The sequence below is a fragment of the Triticum aestivum genome, chromosome 2A, assembly GCF_018294505.1.
Source record: "Triticum aestivum cultivar Chinese Spring chromosome 2A, IWGSC CS RefSeq v2.1, whole genome shotgun sequence".
Classification (NCBI taxonomy): Eukaryota; Viridiplantae; Streptophyta; class Magnoliopsida; order Poales; family Poaceae; genus Triticum; species Triticum aestivum.
The window spans coordinates 427,290,541-427,306,171 of NC_057797.1; positions in this window are offsets into that span (position 1 = coordinate 427,290,541).

Here is a 15,631-nt window from a genome sequence, read left to right on the forward strand (position 1 = left end):
GGGAGTGCACATACCCATGTTATTATATCTCCTTCTTTGTTGTTGGTGAAATATTCTTGGCGATGATTCCTCTCAGGATACGATTCTCCTCCTCGAGCTTGTTGACTTGCTGCTTGAGGTCCATTGTTTCCTTATGAAGCTTTCCTATGACGGCTAAAGCTCCTTGCACCCAAGGGTGTTTCATAGCTGCAGGAGAACAAGTGACACTCCTCTTCATATTTTCATAAGAAAGAAATCTAACATTGGAAGGGATAACCGAGTTTGGAATAGTTGAGCACTGTAGTTCCCCCATCGTGAACCCAGCTTGGAAGCGAGAGGTGACTTCTTGATCCTCCATGGCATCTACCCTCATTAAGTCAGCCTCCATCTCTTCCTCTGTTGCTGGCCCAAAGTGGTCAGGGTCGCTGTTTGCCCTTGGTTCCGGTGCCGGATTGGATACCCGGCTCTCCCCGACTGACTCTTGAGAAGACATCTTGCGCTAATCTGCAGCAGCAACAGCTCGAAAAAAAAACAGAGGATATTTGCATGATACGGGAGTCAAAACCTTCGGGAGAATATATATAGTGAATTTTTACTGACCAAAATACGTATCGTGCAAGAAAACGGAGTCCAGAAGGCACACGAGGTGCTCACGAGGTAGGGGGGCGCGCCCAGGGGGTAGGGTGCGCCCTCCACTCTCGTGGGGCCCTCTAGTCCTTCCCGGACTGCTACTTAATTTTCTATTTTTCTAAATATTCAAAAACGAAGAAATATTGCCTTAAAAACTGTTTTGGAATCGGTTTACTTACCGTACCACATACCTATTCCTTTTCGGAGTCTGAAACATTCTGGAAAGTGTCCCTTATGAATTCCTCCGGGGTTACGGTTTCAATAGTATTGGTTTCAACATTTATGGGATTACCTGAGATATAATGTTTGATTCTTTGACCGTTTACCACCTTCACATTTGTGCCTTCGAAGTTGTTGATTTTTATGGCACCGGAACGATAGACCTCCTCGATAACATAGGGGCCTTCCCATTTAGAGAGAAGTTTCCCTGCAAAAAATCTCAAACGAGAGTTGTATAGCAATACATAATCACCTACATTAAACTCACGCTTTTGTATCCTTTTGTCATGCCATCTTTTAACCTTTTCTTTAAACAACTTGGCATTTTCATAAGCTTGGGTTCTCCATTCATCAAGTGAGCTAATATCAAATATCCTCTTTTCACCGACAAGTTTGAAATCATAGTTGAGCTCTTTAATAGCCCAATATGCCTTATGTTCTAGTTCGAGAGGTAAGTGACATGCTTTTCCATATACCATTTTATACGGAGACATACCCGTAGGATTTTTATATGCAGTTCTATAGGCCCATAATGCATCATCAAGTTTCTTGGACCAATTCTTTCTAGACCTATTGACAGTCTTTTGCAAAATTAATTTGAGTTCTCTATTACTCAATTCTACTTGACCACTAGACTGTGGGTGATACGGAGATGCAATTCTATGATTGACGTCATATTTAGCAAGCATTTTACGGAAAGCACCATGAATAAAATGTGAACCACCATCAGTCATTAAATATCTAGGGACTCCAAACCTCGGAAAAATAACTTCTTTAAGCATTTTAATAGAAGTGTTATGATCAACACTACTAGTTGGAATAGCTTCTACCCACTTAGTAACGTAATCAACAACAACTAAAATATGTGTATATCCATTAGAGGCAAGAAAAGGTCCCATATAATCAAAGCCCCAAACATCAAATGGTTCAATAACAAGTGAATAATTCATAGGCATTTCTTGATGTCTACTAATATTACCAATTCTTTGACATTCATCACAAGATAGGACAAACTTACGGGCATCCTTGAAGAGAGTAGGCCAATAAAAACCGGATTGCAATACCTTATGTGCAGTTCTATCTCCCGCATGGTGTCCTCCATAAGTTTTGGAGTGGCACTTGCGTAGGATCTGTTCCTGTTCATGCTCAAGTACACAACGTCTAATAACACCATCTACTCCTTCTTTATAAAGATGTGGGTCATCCCAAAAGTAATGTCTCAAATCATAGAAAAACTTTTTCTTTTGTTGGTATGTGAAGCTAGGTGATATGAATTTAGCAACAATGTAATTAGCATAATCAGCATACCAAGGAGTACTACGGGAAGTACTTATGACATTTAGTTGTTCATCAGGAAAGCTATCATCAATAGGTAGTGGGTCATCAAGAACATTCTATAACCTAGATAAGTTGTCTGCAACGGGGTTCTTAGCTCCTCTTCTATCAACAATATGTAAATCAAATTCTTGTAGCAAGAGAACCCATCTAATAAGTCTAGGTTTAGCATCTTTCTTCTCCATAAGATATTTAAAAGCAGCATGATCAGTGTGGATAGTTACTTTAGAATCAACAATATAAGGTCTGAACTTATCACAAGCAAGTACAACTGCTAAAAGTTTTTTTTCAGTAGTAGCATAATTTCTTTGAGCATTATCTAGAGTCTTACTAGCATAATGGATAACTTTTAATTTCTTATCAACTCTTTGCCCTAGAACAGCACCTACAACATAATCGCTAGCATCACACATAATTTCAAAGGGTAAATTCCAATCAGGTGGCTGAACAATAGGTGCAGAGACTAATGCTTTCTTAAGTATTTCAAATGCTTCTACACAATCATCATTAAAGACAAATGATATATATTTTTGTAATAAATTAGTCAGAGGCTGAGAAATTTTTGAGAAGTCCTTAATGAACCTCCTATAAAATCTGGCTTGACCAAGGAAACTTCTTATACCTTTGATGTCCTTGGGACATGGCATCTTTTCAATAGCATCAACCTTGGCTTTATCAACTTCAATACCTCTTTCAGAAACTTTATGCCGCAAGACAATACCCTCATTAACCATAAAGTGGCACTTTTCCCAATTCAAGACAAGATTAGTTTCTTCACATCTCTGCAAAACTCGATCAAGATTGCTCAAGCAATCATCAAAAGAAGATCCATAGACGGAAAAGTCGTCCATGAAAACCTCACAAATCTTTTCACAAAAGTCAGAGAATATAGCCATCATGCATCTTTGAAAGGTAGCAGGTGCATTACATAAACCAAAAGGCATGCGTCTATAAGCAAAAGTACCAAAAGGGCATGTAAAAGTAGTCTTTGATTGATCTTTAGCCGACACAGGTATTTGAGAGAAACCAGAATAACCATCTAGAAAGCAGTAATGTGTATGTTTGCATAATCTTTCTAGCATTTGATCGATAAAAGGTAAGGGGTAATGATCTTTCTTAGTAGCCTTATTTAATTTGCGGAAATCAATTACCATCCTATAACTTGTAATAATTCTTTGTGGAATCAATTCATCTTTATCATTAGGAACAACAGTAATACCTCCCTTCTTAGGGACACAATGAACAGGACTTACCCACTGACTATCAGCAACGGGATAAATTATACCTGCCTCCAGCAGCTTTAGTATTTCTTTTCTTACCACTTCTTTCATTTTAGGATTCAGACGTCGATGAGGATCACGAACTGGTTTGGCATCTGCTTCCAAATTTATTTTATGTTGACGCAGAGTGGGACTAATGCCCTAAAGATCATCAAGAGTATATCCAATAGCAGCACGGTGCTTCTTCAGAGTTTTAAATTATCTTTCTTCTTCATGCTCTGAAAGGTTAGCACTAATAATAACAGGATATATCTTCTTTTCATCAAGATAAGCATATTTAAGATTATCAGGCAACGGTTTAAGCTCAAACACGGGATCGCCCTTAGGTGGAGGGGGATCCCCTAGGATTTCAACAGGAAAATTGCGTTTCAGAATAGGTTCATGTTTAAAGAATACTTCATCTATTTCCCTTCTTTCATTCATAAACATATCATTCTCATGGTCTAGCAAATATTGTTCTAAAGGATCACTAGGAGGTACGACAATAGAAGCAAGACCAATAATTTCATCCTTACTAGACAATTCTTCTTCACGGTGTTGTTTACTAAATTTAGAGAAATTAAATTCATGAGTCATATCATCTAAGCCGATAGTAACAACATTCTTTTCGTAGTCTATCTTAGCATTAATAGTGTTCAAGAAGGGTCTACCAAATATAATGGGAGAAAAGCTATCTTGTGGGGAACTAAGAACAAGAACATCAGTAGGATATTTAGTTTTCCCGCACAAGACTTCAACATCTCTAACAATTCCCACTACTAAAATAGTATCTCTATTAGCAAGTTTAATTGTGACATCAATATCTTCTAACTCAGCAGGTGCAATTTCATGCTTGATTTCTTTATACAAGTCATAAGGTATAACACTAGCACTAACACCCATATCACATAAGCCATGATAACAATGTTCTCCTATTTTAACAGAAATAACAGGCACGCCTACTACAGGTCTATGTTTATCTTTAGCACAAGGTTTAGCAATTCTAGCAGTTTCACCGCAGAACTCAATAACATGCCCATCAATATTATCAGAGAAGAGATCTTTAACAATAGCAATATTAGGTTCAACTTTAACTTGTTTAGGAGGTATATAAGTTCTAATATTGCTTTTACGAACCACAGTTGAAGCTTTAGCATGATCCTTTATTCTAACAGGGAAAGGTGGTTTCTCAACATAAGAAGTAGGAACAATAGGATCATTGTAAGTGATAGTCTTTTCTTCAACTTTAATTGGTGCAGCTACTTTTACTTCTATGGGAGGATGATATTTAAACCACTTCTCCTTAGGGAGATCAACATAAGTAGCAAAAGATTCACAGAAAGAAGCTACTATCTCGGAATCAAGTCCATATTTAGTGCTAAACTTACGGAAATTATAGGTATCCATAAAAGATTTAACACAATCAAACTTAGGTGTCATACCTGACTCCTTACCTTTGTCGAGATCCCAATCTTCAGAGTTGCGTTTAATTCTATCCAATAAATCCCATCTAAATTCAATAGTCTTCATCATAAAAGAGCCAGCACAAGAAGTATCGAGCATGGTGCGATTGTTTTCAGAAAGCCGAGCATAAATTTTTTGAAGAATTGTTTCTCTTGGGAGCTCATGATTGGGGCATGAATATAACATTGATTTAAGCCTCACCCAAGCTTGAGCGATGCTTTCTCCTTTGCGAGGCCAAAAATTATATATATAATTGCGATCACAATGAACAAGATGCATAGGGTAATACTTCTGATGAAATTCCAATTTCAATCTTCTATAGTTCCGTGATCTCGTATCATTACATAGCCTATACCATATCAATGTGTCTCCCTTCAAAGATAAAGGGAAGACCTTCTTCTTAGCAACATCATTGGGTATACCTGCAAGCTTAAATAATCCACAAATTTCATCCACATATATTAGGTGTTCATCAGGATGCTTTGTTCCATCTCCTGTAAAAGGATTAGCTAGCAGTTTTTCTATCATACCCGAAGGATACTCATAAGGAATTTCATTTTCAATAGGCCCAGTAGGTTGAGGAGCAACTCTTTGCTCTACTGGTCGGGGTGAAGATACCCCGAACAAGCCCCTCAGAGGATTACTTTCCATAGTAACAAGTGACAGTAAATTTCAGCACACTATATAAATTTTTCCTTACCAAATTCCACCTATCAAAGGCGCTTCACTCCCCGGCAACGGCACCAGAAAAGAGTCTTGATGACCCACAAGTATAGGGGATCTATCGTAGTCCCTTCGATAAGTAAGAGTGTCAAACCCAACGAGGAGCAGAAGGAAATGATAAGCGGTTTTCAGCAAGGTATTCTCTGCAAGTACTGAAATAAGTGGTAACAGATAGTTTTGTGATAAGATAATTTGTAATGAGCAACAAGTAACAAAAGTAAATAAAGTGCAGAAAGGTGGCCCAATCCTTTTTGTAGCAAAGGACAAGCCTGGACAAACTCTTATATAAGGAAAAGCGCTCCTAAGGACACATGGGAATATCGTCAAGCTAGTTTTCATCACGTTCATATGATTCGCGTTCGGTACTTTGATAATTTGACATGTGGGTGGACCGGTGCTTGGGTGTTGTTCTTACTTGAACAAGCATCCCACTTATTATTAACCTCTATTGCAAGCATTCGCAACTACAACAAAAGTATTAAGGTAAACCTAACCATAGCATGAAACATATGGATCCAAATCAGCCCCTTACAAAGCAACGCATAAACTAGGGTTTAAGCTTCTGTCACTCTAGCAACCCATCATCTACTTATTACTCCCCAATGCCTTCCTCTAGGCCCAAATAATGGTGAAGTGTTATGTAGTCGACGTTCACATAACACCACTAGAGGCTAGACAACATACATATCATCAAAATATCGAACGAATACCAAATTCACATGACTACTAATAGCAAGACTTCTCCCTTGTCCTCAGGAACAAACGTAACTACTCACAAAGCATATTCATGTTCATAATCAGAGGGGTAATAATATGCATAAAGGATCTAAACATATGATCTTCCACCAATTAAACCAACTAGCATCAACTCCAAGGAGTAATTAACACTACTAGCAACCTACTAGCACCAATCCCGGACTTGGAGACAAGAATTGGATACAAGAGATGAACTAGGGTTTTGAGATGAGATGGTGCTGATGAAGATGTTGATGGAGATTGCCCTCTCTAGATGAGAGGAGCATTGGTGATGACGATGGCGATGATTTCCCCCTCCGGGAGGGAAGTTCCCTCGGCAGAACAGCTCTGCCGGAGCCCTAGATTGGTTCCGCCAAGGTTCCGCCTCGTGGCGCTGGAGTCTCGTCCCGAAAGGTTGCTTCTGGTTTTTTTTCTCGATGAAAGACTTCATATAGCAGAAAATGGTCATCGGAGAGCCACCAGGGGACCCACGAGGTAGGGGGCGCGCCCTAGGAGGGGCGCCCCCACCCTCGTGGATAGGGTGTGGGCCCCCTGGTCTTCATCTTTGGCGAGAATTTTTCATTATTTATTATAAGGTATTCCATGGAGTTTCAGGACTTTTGGAGTTGTGCAGAATAGGTCTCTAATATTTGCTCCTTTTTCCAGCCGAGAATTCCAGCTGTCGGCATTCTCCCTCCTTATGTAAACCTTGTAAAATAAGAGAGAATAGCCATAAGTATTGTGACATAATGTGAAATAACATCCCATAATGCAATAAATATCGATATAAAAGCGTGATGCAAAATGGACGTATCAGTGATGGAGGATGGTTGATGATGACAATGGCGACAGATTCCCCTCTCCGGAGCCCCGAACGGACTCCGGATCAGCCCTCCCGAGAGAGTTTAGGGCTTGGCGGCGGCTCCATATCGTAAAATGCGATGAATCTTCTCTCTGATTTTTTTCTCTCCGAACACGAATATATAGTGTTGGAGTTGAGGTCGGAGGAGCTCTAGGGGGGCCCACGAGGTAGGGGGCGCGCCCCCCACCCTCGTGGCTAGGGTGTGGGCCCCTGATCTTGATCTTTTGCCAGTATTTTTTATTATTTTCAAAAATAATCTCTGTGAAGTTTTAGGTCATTCCGAGAACTTTTGTTTCTGCACATAAATAACACCATGGCAATTCTGTTGAAAACAGCGTCAGTCCGGGTTAGTTCCATTCAAATCTTGCAAGTTAGAGTCCAAAACAAGGGCATAAGTGTTTGGAAAAGTAGATACGACGGAGACGTATCAACTCCCCCAAGCTTAAATCTTTGCTTGTCCTCAAAAAATTCAGTTGACAAACTGAAAGTGATACAGAAAAACTTTTACAAACTCTGTTTGCTCTTGTTGTTGTAAATATGTAAAGCCAGCATTCAAGTTTTCGGCAAAGATTATAAACTAACCATATTCACAATAACGCTTAGGTCTCATGGTTACTCATGTCAATGCCATAATCAACTAGCGAGCAATAATAATAAATCTCAGATGATAACACTTTCTCAAAACAATCATAATATGATATAACAAGATGGTATCTCGCTAGCCCTTTCTGAGACCGTAAAACATAAATGCAGAGCACCTTTAAAGATCAAGGACTGACTAGACATTGTAATTCATGGTAAAAGAGATCCAGTCAAGTCATACTCAATGTAAACTGACAGTAATGAATGCAAATGACAGCGGTGCTCTTCAACTGGTGCTTTTTAATAAGAGGGTGATGACTCAACATAAAAGTAAATAGATAGGCCCTTCGCAGAGGGAAGCAGGGATTTGTAGAGGTGCCAGAGCTTGGTTTTGAAATAGAGATGAATAATATTTTGAACGGTATACTTTCATTGTCAACATAACAACCAAGAGATGGCGATATCTTCCATGCTACACACATTAAAGGCGGTTCCAAAACAGAATGGTAAAGTTTATACTCCCCCTCCACCAACAAGCATCAATCCATGGCTTGCTCGAAACAACGAGTGCCTCCAACTAACAAGAGTCCCAGGGGGAGTTTTTTTGCAATTATTTTTATTTGATTTGCATAAAGCATGGGACTGGGCATCCCGGTGACCAGCCACTTTCTCGTGAGTGAGGAGCGGAGTCCACTCCTCTTGAGAATAGCCCGCCTAACATGGAAGATACGGACAGCCCTAGTTGATACATGAGCAATTCGAGCATACAAAACAGGATATTTATTTGAAGGTTTAGAGTTTGGCACATACACATTTACTTGGAACGGCAGGTAGATACCGTATATAGGTAGGTATGGTGGACTCATATGGAATAACTTTGGGGTTTATGGGATTGGATGCATAAGCAGTATTCCCGCTTAGTATAGGTGAAGGCTAGAAAAAGACTGGGAAGCAACCAGCTAGAGAGCGACAACAGTCATGAACATGTATTAAAATTAATCAACACCGAATGCAGGCATGAGTAGGATATAATGCACCATGAACATAAATATCGTAGAGGCTATGTTGATTTTGTTTCAACTACATGCGTGAACATGTGCCAAGTCAAGCCACTCGAATCGTTCAAAAGAGGATACCACCCTATCATACCACATCACAACCATTTTAATAGCATGTTGGCACGCAAGGTAAACCATTATAAGCTCCTAGCTAATTAAGCATGGCATAAGAAATTATGATCTCTAATTGTCATCGCAAACATGTTTATTCATAATAGGCTGAATCAGGAACGATGAACTAATCATATTTACAAAAACAAGAGAGGTCGAGTTCATACCAGCTGCTCACATCTTAATCAATTCATCATATATCGTCATAATTGCCTTTCACTTGCACGACCGAACGATGTGGATAATAATAATAGTGCACATGCATTGGACTAAGCCGGAATCTGCAAGCATTCGATAAATAGGAGAAGACAAGGCAATATGGGCTCTTTTGTCAGATCAACAATAATGCATATAAGAGCCACTTCAACAATTTAATCATGGTCTTCTCCTATCGACCCCCAAAGAAAAGAAAAAAAATAGAACTATTTACATGGGAAAGCTCCCAACAAGCAAAAAGAAGAACATAAAATCTTTTTGGGTTTTCTTTTTAATTACTATTACAAGCATGGAAATTAAAACTAGCTAAAAGCTACAACTATTTTTTTTGTTTTTCTTAATGTTTATTAAACACACAAGAAGAAAGCATAAAAAGAGAAAATAAATTAGCATGGATATTACAATGAAAAAGTATAAGCACTGACATCTAGCAATAAGTGTGTGAACATGAATGTAATGTCGGTGAGAAATACGTACTCCCCCAAGCTTAGGCTTTTGGCCTAAGATGGTCTAATGCCACGGATGGCCTGGCGGATAACCAAAGTTGTAGTTGGGGTCGTACTGAGATGCAATAGTCATTGCATCGTGGGCTGCAGCTTGGAGGCGAGCTATCTCAGCCCTCCTCTTATACTCTTCCGCCTCCTCTCTGGTTATAAAATATCTCCCCTTTGCCTGAAAGTCAAAGAAAGTAGAAGCAGGGAGAGCGACATGATAGGTGCGTCGTCTGTCAAAGATTAGTCGGTACTGGAGGAACTGATCGTTCCTCTCAACAAACTGATGACAAACCATGGCCTCATAATCCAAATAAGCAAGGGGCAACTCAATATCATCCTCACGTATGGTTATACCAAGAAAATTAGCTATGCGGGTTGCATAAATTCCACCAAAGAAATCTCCATTAAATCTATTAAGATGCAACCTACGTGCAACAATGGCTCCCAAATTATAAGATTTATCTCCTAACACAGCACTCCTAAGAATACTGAGGTTAGGGACACACATGTGACATGCTTCATCTTTACCATTAATGCATCTACTTATGAAGAGAGCAAAATAATGTAGAGCAGGAAAATGAATGCTCCCTATGGTAGCTTGTGCTATATCTCTAGACTCTCCCACAGTTATACTAGCAAGAAAATCTCTAAATTCAGATTTGCGAGGTTCACTAGCACTACCCCACTGTGGAAGTTTGCAAGCTGTGGTAAAATCCTCTAAGTCCATAGTATAAGAATTTTCATAAAGATCAAACAGGACAGTTTGAGAATTGCGTGAAGATGAAAATTCAAACCTCCTCACAAAGGAACTAGTGGGATAGTTGTACTGACGGCACTTTTCTGCCTCGAAGCTCGCAAGATCAGCATTACGCAAATATGCATTAAATTTTCCTTAATTCCTGCTCGATCCATGAAGTGCTCTGAAGGCCATTCATAAGGCCGCACTGGAGCGTCCCTTGGTGGCTCATCATCAGCATCATGCATTGCAAGCTTGGGTCCTTGTTTCCTTGAAGAACCACCATGGTACATTTTCCTAAACATATTTCTTCCTCTGAAAAATTTCTGAAATTTTTAGTAACTTCAAAATAAAAGTGAACCAAACTCAACAAAATTGATAGCAACTACTCCTACAAGTGCCTAGAGCCTATATCATGCATCAAAACTACTTGGAACCACATAAATTTGACATGCAAGCTCAAGAATAGGGTCACCTAAGCAGCAAAAATATTCTATGAATAAAGCACTAGAACAAAAACTAATTGGACCATTGGAGGAGTCACATACCAAGGAACAATCCCCCAAAGCAGTTTTGTGAGAGGTGCTTTGAGCAAGGAGATCAAAAATCGCAGCAAAATGAGCTGGATAATGGTGTTTGTGGGAGGAAGAAGGAGTGTGTGGGTGCAGGAATAAGTGGAGGAGGGCCACCGTGGGCCCATGAGGCAGGAGGGCGCACCCAGGGGTAGGGTGCGCCCTCCACCCTCGTGGCCAGGTGGATGCCCAACTGCTGTGTTCTCAGTGTCAAATATTCTCAAATATTTCAGAAAAATTCATATTTAAATTTCAGGGCATTTGGAGAACTTTTATTTTCGGGGTATTTTTATATTGCACGGATAATCAGAGAACAGACATAAATTACTATTTTTGTTTTATTTAATATAAATAACAGAAAGTAGAAAGAGGGTACAGAGAGTTGTGTTTTCTAAATTCATCCATCTCATGATCATCAAATGGAATCCATTAACAAGGTTGATCAAGTCTTGTTAACAAACTCATTCCGAATAACATGGAACCGGAGAATTTTCAAATAACACTAGGTTACCTCAACGGGGATATGCACATCCCCAACAATAAGAATACCATATTTCTTCTTGACAGTAGGAAGAGGAAATTCAAAACCTCCAAAAATAATCGATGGAATTTTTCCAATAGAATTGATACTGTGGACTTAAGGTTGTTTCCTCGGAAAGTGCACCGTATGCTCATTACCATTAACATGAAAAGTGACATTGCCTTTGGTGCAATCAATAATAGCCCCTGCAGTATTCAAAAAGGGTCTTTCAAGAATAATAGACATACTATCATCCTCGGGAATATCAAGAATAACAAAGTTCGTTAAAATAGTAACGTTAGCAACCACAACAGGCACATTCTCACAAATACCGACAGGTATAGCAGTTGATTTATCAGCCATTTGCAAAGATATTTCAGTAGGTGTCAACTTATTCAAATCAAGTATACGATATAAAGAGAGAGGCATAACACTAACACCGGCTCCAAGATCACATAAAGCAGTTTTAACATAGTTTTTTTAATGGAGCATGGTATAGTGGGTACTCCTGGATCTCCAAGTTTCTTTGGTATTCCACCTTTAAAAGTATAATTAGCAAGCATGGTGGAAATTTCAGCTTCCAGTATCTTTCTTTTATTAGTAACAATATCTTTCATATACTTAGCATAAGGATTCATTTTGAGCATATCAGTTAATCGCATACGCAAAAAGATAGGTCTAATCATTTCAGCAAAGCGCTCAAAATCCTCATCATCCTTTTTCTTGGACGGTTTGGGAGGAAAAGGCATGGGGTTTTGAACCCAAGGCTCTCTTTCCTTACCGTGTTTCCTAGCAACAAAGTATTTCTTATCATAATGTTGATTCTTTGATTGTGGGTTATCAAGATCAACAGCGGGTTCAATTTCTATATCATTATCATTACTAGGTTGAGCATCAACATGAACATTATCATTTACATTATCACTAGTTTCATGTTCCTTACCAGATTGTGTTTCAGCATCAGAAATAGAAATATCATTTGGATTCTCAGGTGTTTCAGCAATAGGTTCACTAGAAGCATGCAAAGTTCTATTATTTTTCTTTTTCTTCCTTTTAGAAGGACTAGGTGCATCTATATTATTTCTCTGAGAATCTTTCTCAATTCTCTTAGGGTGGTCTTCAGGATAGAAAGGTTCCTGAGTCATTTTACCAGTTCTAGTAGCCACTCTAACAGCATAGTCCTTACTTTTACTATTCAATTCATTGAGCAAATCATTTTGAGCTTTAAATACTTGTTCTACTTGAGTGGTAACCATAGAAGCATGTTTACTAATAAGTTTAAGTCCACCTTTGACATTGGCCATATAATCACCTAAGTGTTTAAGCATATCAGCACTGTGTTTTAATTCTCTACCAAAATAAGCATTGAAGTCTTCTTGCTTAACCATATATTTATCAAACTCATCTAAGCATGGGCTAGCAAACTTAGTAAATGGGATTTCAGCTTTATCATATCTATAGAGAGAATTTACCTTTACTACCTGTGTCGGGTTATCAAGACCATGTGTTTCTTCAATAGGTGATGGATTAAAACCATATATTTCTTCAACAGGCAGTAAATTAAGACCATGTATTTCTTCAATAGGAGGTAAATTCTTAACATCTTCAGCTTTAATACCTTTTTCTTTCATGGATTTCTTTGCCTCTTGCATATCTTCAGGACTGAGAAATAGAACACCCCTTTTCTTCGGAGTTGGTTTAGGAATAGCCTCAGGAGTTGGCTCAGGAAGTGTCCAATTATTTTCATTTGTCAACATATTATTCAATAGAATTTCAGCTTCATCCGGTGTTCTTTCCCTGGAAACAAAACCAGCACAACTATCCATGTAATCTCTGGAAGCATCAGTTAGTCCATTATAAAAGATATCAAGTATTTCATTTTTCTTAAGAGGATGATCAGGCAAAGCATTAAGTAATTGGAGAAGCCTCCCCCAAGCTTGTGGGAGACTCTCTTCTTCAATTTTCACAAAATTATATATATCCCTTAAGGCAGCTTGTTTCTTATGAGTAGGGAAATATTTAGCAGAGAAGTAATAAATCATATCCTGGGGACTACGCACACAACCAGGATCAAGAGAATTAAACCATATCTTAGCATCACCCTTTAATGAGAACGGAAATATTTTAAGGATATAAAAAGTAGCGAGTTCTCTCATCATTAGTGAACATGGTGGCTATATCATTTAATTTAGTAAGATGTGCCACAACAGTTTCAGATTCATAGCCATAAAAAGGATCAGATTCAACCAAAATAATTATGTCAGGATCAATAGAGAATTCATAATCCTTATCAGTAACAAAGATAGGTGAAGTAGCATAAGTAGGATCATATTTCATTCTAGCATTCAGAGTTTTTTGTTTAAGCTTAGCTAATAATTTCTTAAGATCACTTCTATCATTGCATGCAAGAAAAGTCTTTTTTAGTTTCTTCATCCATAACATAGCCCTTAGGCACAACAGGTAATTCATATTTATTAGGAGAGGCTTCATAATCACTTTCATCAGTATTATCAGTTTCAATAATTTCATTCTCTCTAGCCCTAGCGAGTTGTTCATCAAGAAATTCACCGAGTGGCACAGTAGTATCAGGCATAGAAGTAGTTTCATCATAAGTATCATGCATAGCAGAAGTGGCATCATCAATAATATGTGACATATCAGAATTAATAGGAGAAGCAGGTTTAGGTGTCGCAAACTTACTCAAAACAGAAGGTGGATCAAGTGCAAAGCTAGATGGCAGTTCCTTACCTCCCCTCGTAGTTGAGGGATAAATCTTGGTTCTTGGATCTTTCCAGTTCTTCATAATGATAAGCATATATAAATCTCAAGTGACTCAAAGAATAGAGCTATGCTCCCCGGCAACGGCGCCAGAAAATAGTCTTGATAACCCACAAGTATAGGGGATCGCAAAAGTTTTCGAGGGTAGAGTATTCAACCCAAATTTATTGATTTGACACAAGGGGAGCCAAAGAATACTCTCAAGTATTAGCAGCTGAGTTGTCAATTCAACCACACCTGGAAACTTAATATCAGCAGCAAAGTGTTTAGTAGCAAAGTAATATGATAGTAGTGGTAACGGTAGCAAAAGTAATATTTTTGGTATTTTGTAGTGATGATAACAATAGCAACGTAAAAGTAAATAAGCGAAGAACAATATATGGAAAGCTCGTAGGTAATGGATCGGTGATAGAGAATTATGCCGGATGCAGTTCATCATATAACAGTCATAACCTAGGGTGACACAGAACTAGCTCCAATTCATCAATGTAATGTAGGCATGTATTTTGAATATAGTCATACGTGCTTATGGAAAAGAACTTGCATGACATCTTTTGTCCTACCCTCCCGCGACAGCAGGGTCCTAGCAGAAACTAAGGGATATTAAGGCCTCCTTTAATAGAGTACCGGACCAAAGCATTAACACACAGTGAATACATGAACTCCTCAAACTACGGTCATCACCGTAAGTGGTCCCGATTATTGTCACTTCGGGGTTGCCGGATCATAACACATAGTACGTGACTATAGACTTGCAAGATAGGATCAAGAACTCACATATATTGATGAAAATATAATAGGTTCAGATCTGAAATCATGGCACTCGGGCCCTGGTGACAAGCATTAAGCATAGCAAAGTCATAGCAACATCAATCTCAGAACATAGTGGATACTAGGGATCAAACCCTAACAAAACTAACTCGGTTACATGATAAATCTCATCCAACCCATCATCGTCCAGCAATCCTACGATGGAATTACTCACGCACGGTGTTGAGCATCATGAAATTGGTGATGGAGGATGGTTGATGATGACGATGGCGACGGATTCCCCTCTCCGGAGCCCCGAACGGACTCCAGATCAGCCCTCCCGAGAGAGTTTAGGGCTTGGCGGCGGCTCCGTATCGTAAAACGCGATGAATCTTTCTCTCTGATTTTTTTCTCTCTCCGAACACGAATATATAGAGTTGGAGTTGAGGTCGGAGGAGCTCCAGGGGGCCCACGAGGTAGGGGGCGCGCCCAGGGGGGCAGGCACGCCCCCCACCCTCGTGGCTAGGGTGTGGGCCCCCTGGTCTTGATCTTTTGCCAGTATTTTTTATTACTTCCAAAAATAATCTCCGTGAAGTTTCAGGTCATTC